The sequence below is a fragment of the Rattus norvegicus genome, chromosome 16, assembly GCF_021556685.1.
Source record: "Rattus norvegicus strain SHRSP/BbbUtx chromosome 16, alternate assembly SHRSP_T2T, whole genome shotgun sequence".
Lineage (NCBI taxonomy): Eukaryota > Metazoa > Chordata > Mammalia > Rodentia > Muridae > Rattus > Rattus norvegicus.
In genome coordinates, this window is record NC_141549.1 from 35,547,501 (window position 1) to 35,573,156 (window position 25,656).

Sequence of the window (25,656 nt, forward strand, 5' to 3'; positions counted from 1 at the left end):
AAAAATAAACTTGAGAAGATGCTTATGTAGGGTTGGTCCCAGCTTGAGCTGCTATCCCAAAGACTCACTAACATTTTCCTGGAGAGAGTGGGTACTTGGTGAGTGGGTGCCCAAGAGAGGCAGAACAGTGAAGAACAGACAAGGGGTATTTGAATATGTGACTCTGTAGCCAGGGATCTATGATCAAGCCCCAGTTCCTCTCATAGCAGTTAGCTTGTCACAGAGGCTGCTTAATCGCCGTCATTAATCTCTGCTTCAGAAATGGTGCTAATTGTAGTTAGGGGCCTATCAAGAGTACTTTGAGTTAATTTGAATAGTCTACTTAGAATGGTACCAACACCCATTATATTCTACCTAAATGGCAGCTTCAAATACTATTCTATTTCTCAGCCCTTTTAATGGCTTCCTTCCCGAGCTGGATGGGGAGAGGGAAAGGCTGTAGGAAACCCATGTATGGGTACCACCATGTGCATTCCTAATTGAAAAAGTGTGTCTCGGGGTTGAGGATTTAGCTCAGTGGTAGAGCGCTTGCCTAGGAAGCGCAAGGCCCTGGGTTCGGTCCCCAGCTCCGAAAAAAAGAACCAAAAAAAAAAAAAAGAAAAAGTGTGTCTCAGACAGAGGAAAAGAGCAGCCTGTCTCTTTCCTTGAGACGTGCAACATTGCACTGGTTCAGTGAAGACCATGAGCTTGAGAGCTTGAGGAACTCCAGGACTTCCTTCTCTGGGGATGTCGGGAGGTGGCTGGGATTTCACGGAGGCATGATGCTATCACTGAATCAGTGTCTTACACAAACTCTTATTTGAATGCTTGACCTCCACCCCCTCCCCCAACCCCACTGGCTGCTGGGGAACCTCAGGAGGTGGAGCCTGCTTATTGTATTAGATCATTTAGGGTGACCCGGTCCTTCATTCTGAACATTCTGCTTTCTGGACCACCAGAATGTGTGCAACCACAGCTGCATGCTGCCCCTGCCACAGCTGGTGATGCTCTGCTGTGCTTTCCCTTAGGAGATGGACTGAGCTCTGGATAAGTCAAGTCAGGCCTTTATTTCCTTGTCGCTGCCAAGTATTTTGGTCATGATGATATAAACGTAATGAGAGGTTGTCTGGCACCAGTGCCAGTGAGACAGCTAGTGCCAAGAAGAGAAATGGAACAGAACAAGAGAGACCTGCTACTATACACAGGAGGCATTGCCTTCTGTTCTCAATAAGCCTAAGGGGGTTCTACAGCAGCCAAAGGATTGTATTATAAAACCAGGGATAAGGAAACAGATCAATTTTCTTCCTGTATCACATGCTTGTCTGGGTTTTAAACATCCAGGAGAATAAGGAACCAGGCTGGGAAGCTATTTAATTATTTGCGCTACTCAGAGTTTGTGGTTTGATCTTGTGGATGCTGCCTCAAATCTTTCTCCATTGTCTTCCTTATAGAGTCGTGGAGAATGTGGACATGGATATTGTTAGGAAAGTTGAGGTAGTACCACAACAATGATTGGCCCCTCTGTGCTTGCTAATAATGCAGCTTACTTTGTTATCTAATTGTTAGGGATGCACGAAGAGACCTGGACACGCTTCCTTCATGTGTTGCTTGTTGAATAAATAAGGTGGCTCTTGGTGTTTGAGCACTGACCTCTTCTGTCTGTGTAGACTTATGTCCAGCAGCCTATGAATCCAGAGCTCAATTACTCTCTGATTGACTGATCATATGTGTTAGTGTTATCTTTCCACATGGATGGTCACCCTTTAGGGTGAGGATACGCTGGCATTTCTTTGATATATCTGCAATGTTTGTAGAATCCAAAATGCAGTAAAAAACTCCATAAATCTTTAACTGGCTCTAAACAACACTACAGCATGCAAATGTCTTGTCGACCCAGCAGCATACTTATCCTTTTCACCCTCCTGCTACTTCAGAGGTCAGACAGGATTATTCCCTCTGCTCTCCTGGTTTCTTCAAACCGTCACATGAAAAGGTAGCTGGGGAGCATCTTCTGCATCCGAGGATAAACTAAGCCTCCTTGTCGGTATGCTCGACAGAAGCTTGAAGAGTCATAGGAAAGGTAACTACAAGAAAGCACGGATTTGCCTTCAAACTCAGATCTTTCTATGCAGGCAAGAACAGTGATGGCAAAAATATGCAGACTGCAGTGACTGACCTGCCTGGTCAAGGTAAAACCGGGATAGTGCATTAAAATAGACACACGGCCGGAAAGAGTGCCTTGGAACGCAGCCTTATAGATTCTTAATAATGCACACAATGTGCATACCCCATTTAGCCCCTTTAAAAAAAAATCTAGAACAGACTTTTGCTAGTCAAGCAAATACCAGACACATACTTGTATAATTCCTCTTCCATATTTGTGCACGTGCTACATTTCAAGACTGCAACCAAGAATCAGATTTCCCCCACAAAAGTCTCCTCAGACAGCCTCCACTCAGAAATGACTGTAACTCTGTGAGGCTTGTGACTTTTTTCTAAATGTTACACCCATAGGTAAGGCAGTTGCTTAAACACCAAAGCTTTTCCTTACAGCTCCTCCCACCCAAAGTCCATTCCCAGTCCCTTCCCTTCTGAATTTTGACCCAGTGAATTTTATTAGAGTTGCTTACAAGAGTATGGACCACCTACTAGTGGTTATTCTCCCCGAGAAACTCTGCATCCCTGGTCTACCTGGCAAACATTAACTATCTCTAGATCCTTAGGGAGGGGTTGGGTCTCGGGAGCCCCTCCCTACTCCAGGCAAGGAATGGAAGGCCTGCACAAGATCACAGCGGTCAAGATTCCTTATTTTTACAGAGATTAATGTACAGGCTAAAGATTGCCAAGAGTTTGTAGCCATACAAGGTTGGTTTTGAATGTTTTCTATGTGGAGCCTCTTGTTTCCACCCTTCTCATGCTCTCCTGGAAAAGAAAGAGCAAAGATAACTGGTCATCTAAGCTAAGAATCTTCCTCCCTCTCTCCAGGAAAATAGACAAGAGAGCACATCGGTCTGGTGATTCTAATGTGCTCCATGGAAAGTAGGCCTCGCAATGGCTGTCAGCAGTCAGGAAAGTCGTTGGTGCATACTCAGTATTCACACTCACAGGAGGAACAGGGCAAAGGAAAAGATGGGACTCTAATGAAGTCTTTAAATCTTTAAATTACATTTAAAAAGGTGTGCGTGCGTGCGTGCGTGCGTGCGTGAGTGCGTGCGTGCGTGTGTGTGTGTGTGTGTGTGTGTGTGTGTGTGCATGTTTATGTGGAGGCCAAGGTCCACCAGTGCTGTGGTAGTTTGAATAGGTATGGCTCCCTATAGATTGTGTGTGAATGCTTGGCCCATAGGGAGTGGCACTATTAGGAGGTGTGGTCTTGTTGGAGTGGGTGTGGCCTTGTTAGAGGACGTGTTTGACTGTGTGGACAGGCTTTGAGGTCTCAGATGCTTAAGCCAAGGGCTCGGTGCACATAGTGTTTTCCCTGCTACCTGTGGATCAAGATTCAGAGCTCTCGGTTTCTTCAGCACCACGTCTGCCTGCACGCTGCCATGCTTGATGATAATGAACTAAACCTCCGAAACGGTAAGCCAGCCCCACATTAAAAGTTTTTCCTAATAGTTACCCTGGTGTCTCTTCACAGCAATGGAAACTCTAAAGCAGGTGCCTTCTAGGATCTGTCCTGATCTTGTTTTGAGTTAGGGTCTCTTGCTGAACCGGGAACTCACTAACTCAGCTAGACTGGTTTCCAGTGAGCATCAGGGCTCTGCTTGTCTCTACCTCCCATCGCTGGGAAGACAGACAGGCTGGACCTGGCTTTTCACCCAGGTGCTCTGGATGTAAACTTAGGTCCTCCTGTTTTTACCCACTGAGCTACTCCCCAGCCCCAAATTTACATTCTTGCATCTGTTTTCTCCCTAGAAACCACAGTGAAAGAAGAGACAAATGGACCAAAGCTGAACACTGTAAACCCAACCCCACGTCTGAAGCAGATGAGAACGTTTATTTTTTTCCCCCATTATAAGGGTTTTTCCTCCTTGTGACCTTGAGACTTGTGGAACTCTCCAAGGAGATGAAAGGGTTTTGTTAAACACCAGCCTCTCATCTGCTTTGAAATGAATTTCTGAGCCACCAAAGGCCACTTTTAACTCCTCCTTCTCTTCCCCATATTTGTTTCTCGTGTGAATGGAAATTAGGTTTTTCCATCTCTCAGACACTTCTATGCAAAATTCTCTAGCCGTGTCCTCAGCTGGTCCCACGTTCCGTTGTCTCCCTCAGCTGAAAGATTGAGGATCCTCATTCAAACTAATTTTAGTTTTCAGACAATTCAAAAGGCCAGCATTTGTTCTACAGACCAGATGATTCTGCTTTGAGGCCAGAAAAGAAATAATATCTATTTTTGTTTCATGCTAGTGATTGAGATACAGGCATGAAGCAAGCAAGGGATTCAAAGTAGCAATTCTCATGCTTTGTATAGCTCCTAAGATATTTCAGTGTATATTCACACCCCTTCCTTTATACCTAAGAATGTGTGAATTCTGTGTTTTACTTCTCTTAATCTGTTGAATATATTGTTGGAAATGTGAGCCCTATTTATATTCTTCTCAGAACCTTGAATAGACACAATGCTGAGGATAGATTTCTGCACTGGATGTCTGCCTTTTGCTCCTCAAATAATGGGCTTTCAGTTTTTCCAGAAGATTCTTTTTGGCCTGATTATGGAAAGCCACCGCTATAAAGTAAGTCCCCTTCCTGGGCCCCAGGAGCTGCAGAGAAGGGAGGTCAGGCTGAAGGAAGCTACAGGATACATTCTTCTGGAGTTGCCTTTTTAATTTTCTTTTTATTTCTGGCGCTTACAAATTCAGTATCCTTTGTGAGGTGCATGGAACTGGAGAGTGCTCGTGTGTTCAGTTGTAGTATTTTAAAACCTCCTTTCCTTCACCACTTTAAAAAATGTCACCATCAAATCTCATCAGCATCATCTTCAAACAGATCTAGAATTCTGCCATCTCTGGCCTTCTCCTCAACGCCCCCTCACCCACCCAGGTCTAGTCAGCAGTGGTTCTTATATCCACACTGCCATGCCTGCCTCTGTTCAATTCTGTCTTCACATGCAACGTGATGTTTTTTATAAAAAAGAATACTATATCATGTTAGCCATGCATTCGTTTTTTGAGTTCCCACTGCCTTTAGGACAACGCTCAAAGCCTACCTGTGGTCTACAGAGCCATGCATGACTTGGCTTCTCTCTTTGTCTCTGTCTGTCTCTGTCTCTCTGTGTCTGTCTGTCTCTGTCTGCCTCTATCTCTGTCTGTCTCTCTCTGTCTATGTCTGATGTCTGTCTGTCTCTGTCTGTCTCTGTCTGTGTCTGTCTGTCTCTGTCTCTGTCTGTGTCTGATGTCTGTCTGTCTCTGTCTGTCTGTCTCTGTTTTTCTCTCTGTCTCTCTGTCTCTGTCTCTCTCTGTGTGTGTGTGTGTGTGTGTGTGGTTGTGTATAGGCACTCATGTTCCCCTCCTATCTATCCACATAGATGTTCTTTCTATCCACCTACCTTGGGTTCTACTCATAAAGCTTAGGTTTGTTTAACAAACCTTCTTGCTCCACTGTGCCCCCTGGCCCATGCTGACCTGGCTTCCACTCACAATCTGCCACCCTTTCTACTGTACAGAGTTCCAACTCTAGTATATTTTATTTTTCTTACTTGAAATAGTTCCCTACCCTACCTTAAGCTGGTAAATCCCTTCTTCAGTCACCTCCCTAATGTACACAAAATCTGCCTGTCATGTTCATTTACAGCGACCACCACATCCAGCACCATCATGTTTTCACATTGTTGGTTTAACAGAGAAGTATCTGTTCTCATTGCTGTCGTATGCTTGGTGTGTGGCACAGGGCCTGGCACCCACCCTACTCCAAAAACATTTCTAGAACCAAATAAAGAAGGTAGAGTTTCAACAAGTGTGGTTCAATTTACAAGGATATATGGGTTAAATCTAGACAAAAGAGGACTTTTACTCATGTTAGATTTTTTTAAACAACAACAACAGCAGCAGCAGCAACAGCAACAGCAACAGCAGCAAAGCCCCCCCCCCCCCACCTCCAGGCAATCTCTGAACAGCACTGGCTGTCCTGGAACTCTCACTGTAGACCAGGCTGGCCTCAAACTCACAGAAATCTGCCTGCCTTGTCTTCCTTTGTGCTGTACCACCTCACCTGGCCCCATTCTGTATTCTTTTGGATCTGAAGCTTTTCAGCTGAAGACAGGTAGATTGGATGTAAAGATTTCTGATCATATAGTGGAAATAGTGAAATGTAGGTGGCCGTTCACTCAATGAGTTGTTCTGAGCAAAGCTCCTTCTGGCCTTGTGGACAGTCAGTCCCCAAAGCAGCAGCAGCCTTCTGTGTCAGAGTGATACTGTGAAACTTCAGAGCTGGTTACACTCAAGTAACACTCATGTAACAGCATTCATTTAAGTGCCCTGTAGGCTTCCTTCCCCATTGTGCCAGCAAATACAAAATATAGAATGCAAAAACTGAACATACAATTACAAAATGACAGATTAACTTTGTACTCTAGGTTGTCAGTGACCTTGTAGGCCACTAGAGGGCGCTTTTAAACTCTTGTTAAACTTGGGAGAACAATTGAAGGAAGAAATTTGGCAATCCTAGGGTTGGCCAGATGGACACCTATTTATATGATAGTGACTCCGGAATCCCATTTATTTTTGTGCTGTGGAAATTTCATTTCTTCTCATCTGCAACGAAATCTGCATTTTAAATGGCACTATTAAAGGCAGAGGATTGTTTTTGTCTTAAAATCTAATTTTAAGTCTAGTTTCGTGTGGAAAAAAACGTAAGCAATTCATTTAGGTGAAAAATAGGTGATAATTCTTTCAAAATAAACCCATTTCTAATTACTTATTTTCTAACTACACAGACTCATGAAGAAATAGCTTAAAAATACTTCCAGCAATTTTGCTTATGTGATTTTAAATATTTAAATATGCGCAATTTTTAGATTTTAAAAAGAGATGTATTAATTATGGCTAGAGGAGTGTTTTTTTTTTTAAAGAACACCAAGATGTAATTATATACAAGTTTATATACCATGAGTCAGTTGTACAGTGGCTATATCTGCCAGAGTTCCTGGTACCTAAGATGTGGTTAAACTGTCTGAAGGGATAGGACTCAAGGTTAGAAATACATTTTACTATATAAGGGCTAGGGAGAGAGCGCACTGCAGATCCAGTGAGTAGCATTAACAACTGGAGTAAGAGCTGTTTATATGGCCAGACACTGTGCTTGAAGCACTTTATGTGGACTAAATCATTAATTCCTTACAATGCTGGGCAGCAGCTGGTACTGTTTTCATTTCAAAGAGGAGAGAGCAGAAAGGTTAAGTGACTTGTACAAGATTAAAAGCTATTAAAGTGAGGGGGCCAGGATTTGAACATCTCTCCTCCGAGGCACTTAAACAGAATTCTCAGTTGGCAGATCTGGCTGAATCAAATTATCCAGTGACGGGGAGGGCCTAAAATTCTTCTCATCGGGTAAGGTGCCAAATCTGTGAAGCTGTCCTTGATTTGAACATCAGGACTTGGCCAAGATAACACTCTCTTCTTCAGGCTTGGGAGATGGCTCAGTGGGTAAGAGCACTGACTGCTCGTCCAGAGGTCCTGAGTTCAATTCCTAGCAACCACATGGTGGCTCACGACCATCTGTAATGGGATCTAATGCCTTCTTCTGGTGTGTCTGAAGTCAGCTATAGTGTACTCACATACATAAACTAAATAAATAATTCTTTAAAAAAAGATTCTATTCCTTTCAAGCCTGTGATCTGAGTTCCAGCTGAGATTAAAAAGGAAGCTACCTACGGGGGTAGTGATGTGAAAGAGGATGATTGAGGGACAGGAGGGCCAGGACGATTGAGAGACTGAGGGACTGGAAAGGACTGGAAAGGTTTCGGGCTTCTGTGAGAGCCCCTAATCCCCCCAACCCCGCCCCCAACACACTCTTACAGACCATGATCAGGATGTTGAAGTGCAGCTCTCCACAGTTGGTGGTTTCTGACCTGGGTGCAGGTGGAGAGGAGACTCGGTTTTCTTTAGCGGCAGGTGACTGCAAGTCGAGGGAACCCTGCTTTAGTATGAGCAACCCAGGTTGAACTTCCTCCTTTTCCTTTTATTACCCCCTTGGTGGGAGGAAGTCACAAGGGCAAAGGGGCCGATGGATGTGGAAGGACTGGGAAGTGAGTGTGAGTGGGTCTGGGAGGTAAAGTTCCCAGAGAATCAATAGAAATATTATTTTGGAAAAAAATTATCTGTCTGATAAGCTGCTTCGTGGAATGGGTGCCGGTATTTAGGACGACTGTCGGTAAATAGGAGGATGGTTTTTGCTGACTCACTTGTGTGATGCCAAGCTTTATGGGAATACAGACGGACTTCTCTGAATCATAAAAAAGAACAACAGACAGTATCTAATGTTATAAAGAGATGCCGTCCAAATATCCTAAGAGATGACTTCCGAAACATTTTAATTCAGCGGTCCTGGAACCCGAGTGTGTTTTAAGTGTTCAAGTCTATTTTAGGGAAGAACGTTAAGTACTGTTTTCCTGGCTGGGCGCTCAGGCTGGGGCTGAAGGTTATCAGGAAATCAGAGGCTCCACAGTCTTCTTGGTGACTGCTGCTGGTCTCCTGCATTTTCTTCTCTCTTTCCCTACCTTCAGCCCTCCTCCTAGCCTTAGGAAACATTGATATTTCTTATTGGAGTATTTGCCTTTTAAAAAAGTCAATTCTAACCATAAAAATCGAAGAAAGACACAATTCGCAACCTGTCTTTTGTCTTCTCGGGCCTTCAGCAAAGCGTTTTAAAAAGAAAGGTTAGGAAGCATAGCGTCGTAAGACCCCTGTGTTTTTCCTCTGTTGGCTGTGATCTGAATAAGGTTTATGTCTTATCAAAAGTCCAGGTCTTGCCATCCTATCGTTCAGAGTGGTGGCACCCGGAGCTGGCCTCCACCTTTATGAGATAATTCAGACGGAGTTATGCTGTCTAATGAGATTTTTGGACCTCAGTTGCATTTTCTAGTTCTTGGTTCTTTGTGGTATTTTCTTAACTCTACTCCCATTGGCTATTGCCCGATAGGCCTTGTGCCCGAGCCAGAGCCAGTTTAACTATAGGGAATTCACCTATATTTAAACTTCAGGTGAACACAACACGTGCTGTTTTCAGTCTAAGTACATTTCAGTACCTCACAGCAATGCTGGATTAAGCAGTGCTCACTCCGTGTCTGACATTCAAACAGAGCAGGGAGAACTGGACTTGCGCTTCGTAAATCTGACTACCCTGCATTCCTGTTTCCTTATCAACCACTTATATTGCTGCCCTTCTTACTTAAATTTGGACAGAATAGTGGTTTGTATGGCGTCAGAACATTTTCTTTCATCTGTCTACTTTCAAAAGCATAGAGGTGGGAAGAGATGATACTTTGTCCTATAATTGCTGAAAGGTCCCTAGAGATAGAGCTGGTAGGAGGGAAAAAAGGAGGAGAGAGGGAGAGAGATTCATAGATTTCTCTTCGATGTTTGCACTGTGTGCACTTGTGGTTGAGCTTACAAATTTATTCAAAGATTGTAAGTCCAGGCAGAGCAAGTGAATTGGCATGGTCAAACCATTCGGTTATATTAAGGAGTCAGACCTACTCCTGGGGTGGTAGACGTGAGGGCTCATGAGTCTGGGCTTACAGAACCTTCGTTGTCTGTAATACTGAACTGGGTTACATGCAAATGTCCCCAATCACTCCTGAGCTTTAGAAATGTCAGTGCCCAAATGTGGTAGGATAAAAAGAGGGTGCACCCTCATGGGCTGTGAGTATAACAACAGCATCCCAGAGACTCCATCACAGTGGGGATTCCCAAGACGTTCATTACCCCCAGGGAAGGTCTTGAGTGCTGGAGAGAGTCGTTATTCACTTCAAGGTCCTAGGTCTATCTGAGGGGCCCAACAATTTTATTATCTATTAACAGCGGAGACATTGAAGGTCCATGGCCACTGACATCTGTAGCTACTGAGTGCTGTGTGCCTGCAATATTGATGAGGCTTATATCTGTCATCAATTTCTTGACTTGGAAAATCATCAGGAGCAGGTTTAGAAAGAAATAGAGCTGGTGTGCTCCAGTGGAGGCTCAGAGAAGGAAAAAACAGCCCAGACCTTACACTTGGTCTAGGTGGGAACCTAGAGGAAGACAAGAATGACATCCAGATTTAAGTATCTGTGTGTCGTGTGTGTGTGTGTGTGTGTGTGTGTGTGTGTGTGTGTGTGTGTGTGTGTGTGTGTAAGACTGGTGCCTCAAGGTTAGGCCTAGAAGATACAGGAACTGGAGTGATGCCTGCATCTAATGCAATGACCAGTTTATAGACAAGGACACAACCCAAAAGGAGTCTGGTGAGTCCCCATAGGCTCCGTGACTGAACATAGAACCTTCTTCCCTTAACTATTGTTAGTTTTGTGGGAACACTGTGCCTTTGTTTTCACAAGTGCTGAGCTGAGAGTGAAAGAGAGAGAGCGAGAGCGAGAGCGAGAGCGAGAGAGAGCGAGAGCGAGAGCGAGAGCGACTGATCTAGAGGAAAGAGTCCAATGTAACATTAGAAAGCGGGGAAGACGTTGGGCTTATACTTCAAATACTACGGTGTCTAAAGAGTCAGAATGGTTTTGAAAATTAGATTAACCCTTCCATAACCCATGCCTGAGTTAGGAGATGGTACAGCACAGAGGGTTCGTCATCTCCAGACAAGATGGAGAAGCATACGGAGCCATTCCATCTGTACAGTGTCTATAAATCGGTTGGAAGGGAAGAACAATCACATTCTCATGAGAGGAGGGTGATTCACAGCTATTGGTGACCAGCTGCTACGTGGTGCTTTGGAAGATAATTTACAGCCATCTTTCTACTTCTCTCCCGACCCAGCTTCTATGAGTCACTCCAGCACAGAAAACTGCTATGAGTCACTCGGAGGGCATATGTGGTCCCCGAGGAGATAAGAAGTTTAAAGTGTGCAGCTTTCTATTTAACAGAAGACGGAGTACCAGGAGTCGTAGGATAAACTTGTCACAATTTTTTTCCTAGAAATTGCTACTGTGTGGCTTTTATACCAGGCATATGATAGAAATAATAACTTAGAAAAATAGCTTCTATTGAATGCAGTGGTTATGCAAGATTTTTTTCTTTTTCAGTCAATTTTTATATGTCTACCTTTTTTTCTCTTTCGTCTTCTAGGCCCTAGAATCTAGGGCCAGACATCTATTTGTAACATAAGCTTTTAGTGTTATTTTATTAGTTGCTGGGCGTGCTCTGTTGTGTGCTCTGTGTATTAAAAAGGTGAGACATATCTGTCTTCTGAAAGCGCACACAGTCAGTTACCCAGATTCCCCAATCTTGGGTGTGATGGAAACCACGCCGTGGTACAGGTGTCTGTGATGGTTGGTGGTAAGTCGCTGTGTGACGTGTGCCGTATCTAGAATCACAGAGGAAGGAAGTCTCGGTGATGGACTTACATTAGGTTGCCTGTGGACATTTCTGTGGGGTTTATCTTAACTGTTGTGGGGACCCAGCTGCTGCAGGTGGCACTGTTCCTCAGGAAGAAGATTCTCCATGGTAGAAGAGGGGAGAAAATAGGGCTTGGGGAGTGGCTCAATGGACAAGTAGACTGGCTGCTCTTATAGAGGACTAGTGTTCAATGTCTATCAGTACAAGGTATCTCACAGTCCTGTACCACTCCAGTTTTAGGCATCCAACAGCCTCTTAGGGTACACATATATACATGAATGCAAACCACTCACACACATAAAGCAAACATAAATCTTTTTAAAAAGTACTTCTGCTTGCAAAGGACTCAGGTTCCTAGTATCCATGGGGAGGCTCCTGACCCCCTATAGCCAGTACCAGGAAATCTGATGCCCTCTTTCAGTCTTCTCAGGGCACCAGGCAGGAGCATGGTACACACACACACACACACACACACACACACACACACACACACACACACACACGCACACACACACTAACATATATACACAGCAAATAATTCTTTTTAAAGAGTGGAGAGAGTGACCCAATGCTTTGTTTGCCCTAAGTCGTTGTCCTCTGCTCTTGGCTGTAGATGCAGAGTGACCAGCTCTCTCAAGCTCCTGCATCTATGACCTCCCTGCTGTGATGGACTGTAACCTGCCATCATAGCGGCAGGAAATGAAACTATGCACTGGGATTATTAGTTTACAGGGAAGGAGCAGGCTTGTGTAGCAATGGCCATTTGCATGTTGGTGAGACAGAGAGGTAGGGACCTCCCCAACCAGGAAGCTCAGCTTGGGAGGTCCCTGGAGGGACAATGATTCCGATTCCATGTTGAAATCCAAAGAACCTTGAGTGTGGAGTCAGGGGAGCCTCAAGAGAGACACTTGCTCGAAAGAAGGCAGGCAGGGACTGGTGCTGAGTCCCTTGAACTTTGTGTCTGCTTAAGAATGGAGTTTTAGTAATGTGTTAGCATTTCAGTATAGCTACTGTGATGTTAGACAGACCCTATTATGAGCTATAAAGTAAATGAGTTCTACAATTAAGTTATTACACACACCTAGGGGACATTCTGAATAACTACAGGGTCCAGAAAGTAAAGTAAATATATAAGATGAAGTCCGGCATTAGTGCTTCTAAAATCTTTGAAAGTTAAACTTTTTTTTTAAAAAAAGACTTATTTATTTTATGTATATAGGTACATTGTAGCTGTTTTCAGATACATCAGAAGAGGATATCAGATTCCATCACAGATGGTTGTGACCCCACTATGGTGTTGGGAATTGAACTCAGGACCTCTAGAAGAGCAGTCAGTGCTCTTAACCACTGAGCCTTCTCTCCAGCCCTGAGAGTTAAACTTTGAAAAGCTTCAATCTTCTCCAATATGTTTCTCAATTTTCTCCCAAATACTTTCAAATTCCCCCAAATGAAGAGCATCTGAATTTCCAGTGCTAAGATCATTCAGATAAAAGAACTGGATCATGGTGTTTGCTCCCATCTGCTGCAGGAAGGAAGGAGCTCCTCTGTTGATGGCTGAGCGAGGCACTGAGCTGAGTACAACAGAGTGTCATTAGGAGTCACTTTATCGTTATGTCTTTGTGGGTTTGTTCTTTTGGTTTTTAAAGAGCAGTATCTTAGATTTCATTCTAGGTGTCTGGGCTACCTAGTCTCTTGTTTTTGGTTGCACAAGCAGTGTTGGGTACGGGCTCCCTCTCATGGAGTGGGCCTTAAGTCACTCAGACATCGGGTGGTTATTCTTATAAGCTTTGCGCCACCATTGCTCTTGCACATTTTGCTGGCAGGACAGCATGGTAAACCACGGGGTTTGTGGTTGGGTTGGTGGTTATGTTACTTTTTTGGTAGCCTGCAGAATACTGTCTCATCCCAAAGACACCAAGGCACATGAGTGAAGATCCCATTTTCAATGAGTTGTGTAAGTATTGTTTTTATCAGTGGGAACTTGCTGTCAGTTTGTGAAGAGCAATCTATTTGGTTGGCAAGAACTTGGGTTGTTTGGGGATTTCCATGGGATCCATTAGGCCAACAAACAAATTGGATGTAACCCAGTCCCGGTACTGGAAGCTTCATTGGGTGACAAGAGATAGCCAGTTGGGACTCCATCTGCTCAATTATTTGGAGACTTTGTGAGGATTACCTACGTATATTTTGGGAAGTTTCCCTTGCTCTAGGTTCTCATACTACCTCTCAAGTGCCCCTCAATTCTAGGTGTCTCTCCCCACATTCCTTCCTTCATCCCCAGCTCCCCTCCCTGTGCTTACCTGGTTCTCCCAGTCCCACTCCCCCAGTCCACCCATACAATCTATTCTATGTTCTCCTCCCAGGGATATCTATGTATCCATCCTATCATTATCATTTACTTAATGGCTAATATCCACATAGAAGTGAGTGAGTACATGCAATAGCTTTTCTTCCTGGGTATGGGTTACCTCACTCAGGATGTTTTTTTAGTTCTATCCATTTTGCCTGAAAATTTCATGATGTCCTCTTTAACAGCTGAGTAATACTCCATTCTGTAAATGTACCATATTTTTTTTAACCATCCTTTTGTTGAGGGACATCTAGATGGTTTCCAATTTCTATTATGAGTAGAGCAGCAGCTAAACGGATGAGCACGTGTCCTTTGTTAGGATAAAGCATACTTTATGTACATGCCCAAGAGTAGTCTAGCTAGATCTTGAGAGAGATCAATTTCCATCTTCTGAAGAACTGCCACACTGATTTTCAAAGTGGCTGTACAAGTTTGCGTTCCCACCAGCAATGGACAAATGTTCCCCTTACTCCACATATAAACTGTCACTTGTGATTTTAGAGATTGACTGACATATGTAAGATGAAGTCTCACAGTAGTTTTGATTTCCATTTCCCTGATGACCAAGGATGTTGGACGTTTCTTAAAAGCATTTCTCAGCCATTTGGATTTCCTCTACGGAGAATATTTCTCTGTTTAGATCTGTGCTCCACTTTTTAATTTGGGTTATTTGGTTTTTTGATGCACACACACACACACACACACACACACACACACTTTGGAACACACAGCTCTAAATAGGATGTCTCCATCAAATCTCTTCCCTCAGAGTGCAGGGAACCCCTATGGAAGGGGAGACAGAAGGAGTCTAAGAGCCAGAGGGGATGGAGGACACCAGGAGAACAGGCCCTCTTAACTAACTGAGCAAAGTTCATATTTAGTTCACAGAGACAGAAGCAATAAGCACAGTGCCTGTACAGGTCTGTACTGGGTCTTCTATATACATACATACATATATACATACATATACATATATATCTTCTAATTTAGTATTTTTGTGGGAATCCTGAGTGAATGAACAAGGAGTTTTTTTTTTTGGTTTTGATTCTTATGCCTTCTCTTGGGATCTTTCCCTTCTGTTGGTTTTCCTTGTCTAACCTTGACGTGATGGTTCTTGCTTTATCCTATGATATTTTATATTGTTATCCCTTGGAAGCCAGATCTTTTCTAATGAGAGACACGGGGAATGGATCTGGATGGGAGGAGTAGAGTGAGCAGAAACTATAATCAGAATATATTGTATGAGAAAAGAATCTATTATTAATAGGGAGTGTGGAGGGGCAGAGTTGGACATAGCAACTTAAACTTGCAAGGTAAAGGTGGGGACACAGCTTACTTTGCTTGAACCAATCAAAAGATTTCTGTACACTGAATATTGTAGTCGAGGAATTTATGAATCATAAAACGTGTTAGTAGGTTAAATGTTAGCATGATGCTGGGGTCTGGAGAGATGGCTCAGCAAATAAGCTCATTGACTATTCACTTCCCAGTCTATGTGTCACAGCGTCTGTAACTTCAGTTCTAGGGCATCCAATGCCCATTCCTGACATCTACAGGTTTATAAATGCACATCAAGCACACTGATACACTCAGAGACAAACACACACAGCACACAAAATAAATAAACATTTAAAAACTACAAAGACACAGTATTATGGTGTCTCCTGCATTTTAGTAATGACGCCACTGTAGTTAGAGTACTAATGAGGTTGCTTGGCATCCACACAGTTAGAGCAGGGCAGGGACACGTGTGCTGCCGAGGACTAAACACCCACTTACTGCATTTACTTATTTGTCCAGTGAGCACCACTTCTTCCCGACATTTTGAGGTAGTGCACATGACCTCATAAAAAAGTCTCCAAAGGGGGTTGGGGATTTAGCTCAGTGGTAGAGCGCTTGCCTAGCAAGCACAAGGCCCTGGGTTCGGTCCCCAGCTCCGAGAAAAAAAAAAGTCTCCAAAGAGGACTCAGAGAGACAGGTTATCAGTTCGGAGCCCTGGCTGTTCTTCCAGGGGACCTAGGTTTGAGTCCCAGCATCCACATGGCAGCTCACATCTCTCTTTAAATCAGAAGGATCCGATGTCTGTTTCTGGTCCACAGATACCAGACATGTACAGGATGCATAGACATACATGCAGGCAAAACACCTACTTGAATAAAATGAGAATAAATAAATATTTCAGGTTTTATGAAGTCTCCAAAGAAAATAACCTGATTTTATTAACTACAGTTTTAGTGAGTAATGAATACAATAATAAAATGAATAACATTACCCATTGTTGTTTGGTAAGTTTCAGTTTAGGAAACTGAACAGCAGGAATAAATCCTGGTGTCTAATGACAAAAATGCCAACTATTTGAAATCTGAGATATGCATTAGCCAGCACACTGTTACCTGGAGAAAAGTGTTTTACTGATTTAAATAACTGAGAAAAGATATGACTTGCTGGAGTCTAAATTCACTAGGAAAGCACCCCAAGGGGTAAAGAGGAAGGGTGATACAAAAAACAGGCAAGAAATAAACTCCCCAGGATGACCAGCCAGATATATTTTTAATTGGATACATTCTTTATTTAAATTTCAAATGTTATCCCCTTCCTTGGTTTTCCTTCCAGAAACCCCCTATCCTATTCCCCTCCCCCTGTTTCTGTGAGGCTGCACCCCTACTCACCCACCAACTTCCTCCCACCTCCCTGCCCTGGCATTCCTCTACACTGGGGAATTGAGCCTTCACAGGACCAAGGGCTTCTCTTCCCATTGATGCCCAACAAGGCCATCCTCTGCTACATATGCGGCTGGAGCCATGGTTTAGTCCCTGGGAGCTCTGGGGAGTCTGGTTGGTTGATATTGTTGTTCTTCCTATGGGAACCACTTCAGCTACCTAGTCCTTTCTCTGGATTTAGAAAAGTAAAATGCTCCTTTGTGTGTGTGTGTGTGTGTGTGTGTGTGTGTGTGTGTGTGTATGTGTGTGTGTGTGTGTTTTAAATTGGATAATTAGTGTGTGTGTGTGTGTGTGTGTGTATGTGTGTGTGTGTGTGTGTGTGTGTGTGTGTGTGTGTGTGTGTGTTTTAAATTGGATAATTATGGAGCAGTAGACAACCTGGAGACATGAAGCAGACTTGAAGTGACCCGATGCTAACCCGGGTGTAGAACTTCAGACAGTCCTTGCAGCACATGGTATTTTGACTCCTGCAACAGATAGAAGTGATGTCCTAGAGAGGAGATAGGGACACCTTTCCATAACAAATGGATAGATGAAGCTCCTAGTTCAATGTGGTATCTTTAAAACTGTGGCTTCTTTTCTACTGCTCACACCCTTGTCTTCATGGATGGTAATTTCAGTACTAGGAAACCATTTGTCAATGGTATCTGTCATGAGGAGGCCTTGGGGAGCATGTATCTTTTCAGTCTATTCTCATAACATATGGTTTCTCATAATAGTTGCCATGCAGATGAAGATGCTGTTAAAAAAGTCAAGGAGCCTTTGTGTGTGTGTGTGTGTGTGTGTGTGTGTGTGTGTGTAATGTATATGTATGTGTACATGTATGTAAGTGCCCACAGAGGCCAGAATAAGGCATCTAATCCCCTGGAGCTCTAATTATGGTGGTTAAGCTGTCTTGATGTGGGTGCTGTCAACTGAACTTTGATCTTCTGGATCTTCTGCAAGAACAACAAGTGCTCTTGACCTCTAAGCCATCTATCCAGCCCCTAAAATGACGTGTTTTAAAAAGAAAAGAAAATGAGTGGCCAATAATCTGGGTGATACAGAGGACACATAGAAAAGACCATGTTGTGTTACAGAGTTACTTATTAATATCTCCTATACTTTGTGTGTGTTTCTTTATGTAGAAATGTTCATATCAGTTACATGACATGCTGTATGTAGAACACCTCTCAGGAACTCTGGAGAACAGGAAAGCTGCAACAGCGAAGATGAAGCCCGTGTCATTGCGTCAGGGAGATACTGGATTCCAAGGATTGCATCCTGCATGAGCCACTTATACAACATCAAATAGTGCACGAAGCCTATGGGGAGGTAAAGCATATCGGTGCTTGCCATGGTTGAAGGGTCCTCCAGAGGACCCTTCTTCTGAACGAAGTCTTTGGGATTTGGAGGTCATTTGAGATCCTGTTAAGGTTATGGTTAGGAGAATCTGTGTGTGTTATAGCTCAAAGAAGCAAATGCCATTTTCCAACCATATGTAAATTTAAAACATAAAGATAGAAGATTAAATTATGTTTAGGTAAATTTTCTACAGTTATGTGAATGCACGCATGCATGTGCATGAGTGTACACACCTGGTCTTTCTTCCATCAGCATTCAGTAGGGGATTAATTTCTTAACATTATTCAAGTACCAAAATTTGTGATACTCAAGACCTTTATGTAAAGTAGCATATACATTTTTATGTATTTGCATATAAATTTTGCACAACTTTATGCTTTAAGCCATGTCTAGACTATTTTTTACACCTACCACAACATATATGCTATGTAAATAGTTGTTATACTATATTGTGGAATCATTAGATATTCAGTTTAGGTGCCACTGTTTTCTAATGTTCTTAATCTATGGTTTATTGATTCTTTGGACATAGAACTCATGGGTATTAATGGCCAATTTTATGTATATATTTGTGTTTATATTATGCATATATAGTTAAACAGAACAATAAATTAAATGGCTATGACAACAGGAGAAGGTATATGCAGATGTCCTCAATTATTCATGGACCTTCTTAGAGACACCCCGGTCTCTGCTGCTTTAAATAAACAAGACACCTGAGAAAGGCCAGCTCATTGTGGCCACTGTGCAGCTAGTTCATAGTTCATGCGTTTGTTTGCACATCCGCTTTCCAGTTCTGTTTGTGTTATAGGTTTGCCTAATAAAGTTTCCTGTTACAAACCTCAGATCTAATTGGATCTCGGAGGTTTTGACTTAGTGACGTTCACAGAAGTAAGGTTAGGTCTGTCTTTGAAAGTCCTCCTTCTCTGTCATTAAAGCACATCAGTGTTAGCTGACAGCATTTTCAAAATACAGTGATTATGGCATAGAATCCTAGTTAAAGGTTCCAGTTGTGTTTTTGACGTGCTGGGGGGCATGGCCTTTGTAGTTTATAATAACTGGGATTAAAAACCTGGAGACTGACTTCAGTTCCACAATAATTACACGCTGTTTCCTTCGAAGCATCTTTCTATTGATTCTGACTCACTGTACAGTTTTGTTAAGGTGGCGGTTGACACGTCTTTTAAAGTGATATGTTGGCATTTGACTTAAACCTGTATTTACTCTGTAGAATAGCAGGCTGCAGGTTTGGGGAGTTGAATTCCTCAATCCACTGTGTTTACAATCACCCATTAGTATGATGGGTGCTTCTGGCCTACGAAGGGCCTAGTCAACCCCAACTCCTCCCTGAGAAGCAGAGAGCTGAGGTTACAAATTCACAAGTCCTGTGATGCAGGACAGAATGGACGATGTGGGTGAGCCTTTGTGGTTTTTTAGTTCCATTCATTCTAATGGCTGCCGTTCACTATATACTTTATTACGGTTGTTTTTAAAGTGGCACAACTAAGTAGCTGAGATTTTGTAGTCCTTAGAGTGTTCGAGGATACTGCCTCCCCCAGTTATACTGGAGATGTCCTCACTTGAACTTGTACTTCTGTCGCATAGTTCCTTTGTCCTGCCCTGCTGCTACTAGGAAAAACCCTGCCTAACCCACGTCTATGATCTGTCTATACCTGTTCTCTGTCCTTCCTTTCACAGTTGCAGAACTGAAACGATACAGAAGACATATTTGAAACTTTCTAGTAGAATTATATTGTTCTCAGGATAGAGCCAGAAATTCTGCACAGAACCCAGAAGACTCAGCTCATCTGTCCTCACCCACATTGCACTGTACTGTAGTATATTACAGTGTAGTACTTCACTGATGGAGTGGTCAGCCTAGATCTGGCTCATGTCCCCTCTCCCTGGAGTCCTCTTAATCCCGGACAGCTCTCCACTACCCACTCAGCAGATGCCCATTTGGATATTCTTTCCTACAGAAATCGGGAGCCCAAGTCTCTGAGGTGAGTCAGTGTCCCTGGTTTTAACTCATGTTGCTACACAGTAGACCCTGTCAGAATTGCATTGCAATTGAGCAGTTAGTTAGGAAATTATTGTTTTTTTTCCATGTTAGGATTAGAGTTTGGTTTCTACTGAAGGTTCTTTAAAAATCTTTTTGTTTCTAATGAAGACTTTTAAAATATTTTCCACTGATGTTGCTCCAGAGGTTGTGCCAGGTGCCTTGATTAACGCGCTCATGAAACGCATACTTGTTGAACAGATGAGAAGCTGAGGAAGTCGGAGCTTAAATATAGTTTTGAATATGCTCTTGCTTAATGCTATTAAGTGAATGAAGTGGTAAAATGGCTGGGACAAGTCATTTTTTCTTGCTGATTAGTGGGGTGTCTCCTGGGAACTGTGTACACAGTTGGCTTCTCAGCTCTGTCCTCAAAGACCCTGGTCCCTTATACACTTGCAGCTATGGCTGGGGGTGGGGGTGGGGCCCACAAATGTAACAATAATAGGTGATTTGGAAGCAGCTCTGTGAGGACTACTGTTTGAAGAAAACTGCTGTGAAGGGATAGGTTTTTGTTTGTTTGCTTTTACCATAACACCAGCCCAAGATGACATTAACAACTGCTTTTCTGGAAACTAGGTGCATTGATGGAATTCAAGACAGCTACTTTGGGAACAGGTTTACAACCCCAAAGAACATTTAAAAACAAGCCTTTTATGTGTATATTGTAACTAAGGTGTGGAGGTTTTTGTTAAGATTATAAGAACATTGAGTTAGAGTTTTAATCTAAATAGCAAATAAATCCAAAATGCTGTTCAAACTAGTGAATAAAGACTGTTGGAAAAGCATGTGTAAGCTAGTTAAGAGGGATAGACCTGTTTCGACAAATTAATCTTGCATAGAAAAAAAGTCCTTTTCTTTCTCCATCAACAGCACAGACAAGAGACACACATGGGCCTTGACAACTGTTAGGTCCTGTCGTCACTTCTGAAAGAGACATCTACGAGTGCTTTCAGGTAGATTAAGAGTGGATTTATAGATGTCTTAATGAGTAAACTAACTTCAATCTAGTTGTCAGGGTTTGAATGTGAAATATCTTCCACAGGCTGAAGTGTCCCAACATAGTGAATGGTTCAGGGAGGTTGTGGGCCATTTAGGGGTAGGAAACCCCTAAGCATAGACCTGTTGAGTGATAATCTGGACCTACTTGTGGTGCCAAATCTCTGGTTTTTGAGTTGCCAAGATGTGATCATCCATGTCAGGGTCCTGCTACCCTGCCTTCCCCACCACAGTGAACTGTATTTCCTGAGCCATGAATAAAACTAACTTCTCTTCTATTCAACTGTCTTCCTTTTCTTGGGTGTTTGGTCATCGTGATATAAAAATAAAGATGGTGCCGACTCAAAATGAATGTAGAAAGAAACAAAATCCAGGAGCAAAATATTAAAGTTTTTATTCTTCATTTAATTTTCTTCTACTTGAGGCAAAACTGCTGGGCTTTTGCTCTAATGGGATAAGAGCAGGAGAAGAGTATGGCTGAGGAAATGTGTTGCTTCTTGCTGGCCTGCCTGTCGATGTTTGCTTTGTTTTTGCCTTTTGGAAGCATTATAAATACACTTTCTTTCGGCCCTTTTGAAAAGTCCTTACATTGTAACTATCTGGCTAAATTAGCATCTAAATTAAGCATCCCCCAAAGAAATCGATTCACTATCTCCAAGCTAAGTTCCATGTAGCCATTACTGCTGTAAAGCGTTCATGAAGATACCAGGTCTGTGTGCCCTTGGAACTAATAATCCAATTTGTCTCATGTTTGCTGATTGTAGGCTCAGTAAACCTATTAGAAGAGCCAAACAGACATAGACGGCCATGTTTGAATCGCCATTGTCAGTACTTTTGTTCTGATTATAATACCCTGTTTGAAGATTTGCATTCTGAGGTATGCTTAATTATAAAACCATTGCCACTCTAGGCCTCCACATTAATACTCTTTTAAAAATTGGGTCTTCTTAGTTTTCTCTGAGGGGATAGTGAAAATAGCTGTTATATATTTTTTAAATTACTTCAATATCATGATTTCTTTCATCATACTAGAATCCTGCCATAACAAGGAAGGAACGTGGGTAATGGTTAATGATTATGTTCAGCTAAGTGTCCAGATGTCAATTTATCTGTATTGATCCTTCAGTTAGCAGCTCTTTTGAATATTTAGGCAAGTGTTAAGAATCCCCAGAGGCATGATCTGGTAAAATGTGACATTCAACAAGGGAGGGGAAACACACTTATTCTATTGGGTTCCTTTGGCATGTGTTTATAGTCTGTTCTTTGCTCTTTGATCAACCAACCAAAAGTGAGTTGGAGCTCACCATACAAACTTCTTGTTATTCTTGTTCTGGGATGCTGGAGGCATGGCCCATGGAAAGTGAGTGCACTACTACAGAACTACATCCCTGCCAAGCTGGATTTCTGAAGCCAAGACCTCAGGCAGGTTTGTATCAATTTTGCCAAGGGTGGGTATCCATGGGTGCTTCCTTCTGCATGTGCTGACCATCTGCCCTAAGTGGCACCACCTGCAGTAGGCTGTGTCCCCTTACATCAATCATTAATTAAGAAAATGCCCCATAGGCTTGCCTACAGATCAATCTTATGCAGGCATTTTCTCAGTTGGGAATACCTTCTCCCAGAACACTGTGTCTTGTTTTAAGTTGACTAAAAACTAACCTTGCCAACTTGACACAAATATGTCACATCAGATAGCTTTTCCATTCTTGTTTATCCTAATGATCCTATATCAATATCACAATATAAAATATAATATAACTTCAAAAGCTCCCACAATCATTAAAAATGTCAACACTTGAAAGTTCAAAATTTCTTTAAAAATCAAATGCCTTTTAAAAAGCCCGAAACTTCTGAACTGTGGGCTCCCGTCAAAATAAGGCAAGGCTTTTCTCCTCCTAGAGGCAGTACAGCACAAAATATTTTGTCTACTGTTGTTGTGTTTGTTTTTAAGATGAGTAGAATGGGCATCTTATGCTTTTTCCTGATTACAACAAAACTTCTGAGGATACACCCTAGTTACCATAAGTCTAACAGATTCTGGTACACTAATATACTTAATATTTCATGCTTTTCATGATTGAACACAATTATGGAGAAAGAGGTATCTTGCTAGCATTTGGTTTTATTTGACTTTGATGAAGAAAAGACAATGATTTAAAAGAAAAAAAGGATGGAGGAAACCAACATTTATCTATTTGTCTTATTTCTCATTGGCAGATATTACATTATAGAACTATTTAATTAAAGCAAAGGGCTGAAAACATGGAGTCATCAAAATTGTAATTAAATAAATCATTCCATTTTATTGGACCTACATGTAGAGAAAATATCTTTAACATCAAATGACAAAAAACATACACTGTAGGTTTCAAATCTGAGGTACACCTTCCAGATCAGAAATAGAAAATTCCTCAAGGAAATGAGTAAACCTATAAAACCAGGCAATCATAGGGTGAACTCTCTTTTCTCTTCTTACATAAGCTGTCTTCCAGGGAATGCTCATGTCCATAAAACTTGTTAATGAACTAGTGACTGTTAAATCTACTGGGCTGACCTCTTCACTGAGTTTTAGACAGATAACCCAGTTATCTAGTTAACATGTCCACTTGGATAGATAGCTAACAGGCATCTCAAATGTGTTATGCTCTATACATCACCTCTAGTTTCCCCATTCTACTTCCTCTCAGTAGCCACCACCTGTCAACGAGGGTGCAGAAGGTACCTGGAAGAGAATGGAGGACAAGAGATGCGAAGAAGGATGCCAAAACAAGAGTCTGATCAAGGCGACAATTTTATTTTTTCCCAAGGCTGAATTTATACCATAACAGGGGTAACAGAGGGAGGGGGGAAGCGTGAAACATTTGCACAGGCCAAGGACACAGTATTCATGTGGTTAGGGAATCGGCTGACGTTGACAGGATTTCAGAAAGGTCACAGGTTTGTCATATCTATTAGTCAGCAGGATGTTGGTTTTTCAGAAAGGTTTCAGGTCATCACATTGGGCATCTTGACGTCAGATGTATTTCTCAGCAAGGTCACAACTTTATCATATCATTATTCATCCTGACCACCAGATTTGTATTAGTCTTCTGTAGCTGGCTGGGGATTTTCCATGAACCTAGTCATACTTAATTCTAACCATAATATTAACATCAATAATGGAGGGTTTCAAGGGCATCGCTCCCAACAACTACCACCATCTTTCCATTTACACCAATCCAAACCATGAGGGGACCTTTGGTTTCCTTTTCCTCTCATCCTTATAGCCAATCTTTCATATTTTCTTCAAAATACACCTTAAACTGAGCAACTTTCACTCCCATTATATCTTGCAGTAGCCTTCAAAACTCTTATTTTGCACTTATTCTTACCTCTCAATTCACTTTCTACCTAGGAGAATGAAAATCAGATCATCTCTCATTAAAATTCTCCACCCTAAGCTCCTGACCATGGCCTTCCGTTACCTGGCTTTTGCCCACGATTGTGGCTTTGTTCGCATTCTTCTTGGTTCTCCAGATTCTACTGATGGTTCATACCAGCCCATCTTTGGGTCTTACACTTTCTTCCCCCAAAACTTAGTGTTTGACTTTTTGTTACTTAGGACTAATCTCAAATCCACCTTCTTAGAAATGTCTTCACTAACTCTTTGTAAATTAAGTAGCCCTTATGCTCTTCACATTACATATTTTTGTTTTATTTAAGGTGCTTAGTGCTAAGGGATGGAGATATAGTTCAGTGGCAAAGCACTTGAGACATTAAGACTCAATCCCCACTACAAAAAACTGAAAAAGAATAGAGGATACTTATTGGTTAAGTAATTGTGTTTTTATGTTTGTTTCTTAGATCAGTGCCTAACATTCACCATTGATTTTAAGTTCCAAAGAATAACTTTTTGTCTATTATTCATTGTCTAAACTATATTCTTTATCTAAAATGGTGTCTGGCTCATGATTTATTCTCATGATACACGTTTGTTTGATAAATGGATGGATGAATGAATAGATGAGTGGGGGATGGATGAGTAGATGGACGAACTACTTCTATGCATGTCTTTTTCACTAGAGCTTGGATTTTCATGAGAATTGTGGGTTGATACAACGAGCCATTCCTACATGGTAGGAGATGGGGTTGGGAGACTGGAAGTAAAGATGTTACAATCTTGAATTTTGAGACATGGCTCTTTAAGATAGTTAATCTTGGACTGTCTTCTCTCTCTGTCCTCAGCTATCTGGACTACAGAGCAGCTGTACTGATCACTCCTGATAGATTTTTTTTTTTTACAGAGAACAGTTGACTTTCTGTTGGTTGTGTCTGCAGCCTATGGTTGTGTCTGCAGCCTAAGGTTGTGTCTGCAGCCTATGGTTGTGTCTGCAGCCTATGGTTGTGCCTGCAGCCTAAGGTTGTGTCTGTAGCCTGCAGTGTATCATCACAATAAAGAACAAATGCCTCGTGAACTGTAATGTATGAAGATGTTCCTGTCTAAATAGGCACACATGTTATTATTCAGAGGAATGATTAACTTCTTAATTTGTTAAGATAATCTAGCATAAAATGAAGTTTTAACATTAACTTGTATTAAGAGGACAAGTTTATAAAACCTCCATTTGAAAGTACCTCCTCTTAGAGATCCCTGCTCACCTAGAGTTGAGGCCATGATAGGCATGTATACTACAC

General features: G+C 42.1%; 1 protein-coding gene and 1 long non-coding RNA gene across 2 annotated transcripts; both read left to right on the plus strand.

The window, feature by feature from the left end:
* Window positions 1–25,656, plus strand: part of Erich1 (glutamate-rich 1) — a gene marked incomplete at its 5' end in the record, with an annotated part of 52,793,804 nt that overhangs the window by 4,676,941 nt on the left and 48,091,207 nt on the right.
* On the plus strand, window positions 17,711–25,433 carry LOC148000521 (uncharacterized). Of its 2 annotated transcripts, XR_015640310.1 has the most exons (6): window positions 17,711–17,897; window positions 19,626–19,930; window positions 20,857–20,939; window positions 21,747–21,859; window positions 22,327–22,408; window positions 23,673–25,433. It is a non-coding gene; the product is annotated as an uncharacterized LOC148000521 (long non-coding RNA). The 2 variants fall into 2 exon arrangements; XR_015640309.1 differs by lacking the exon at window positions 17,711–17,897 and having other exon boundaries at window positions 23,670–24,912.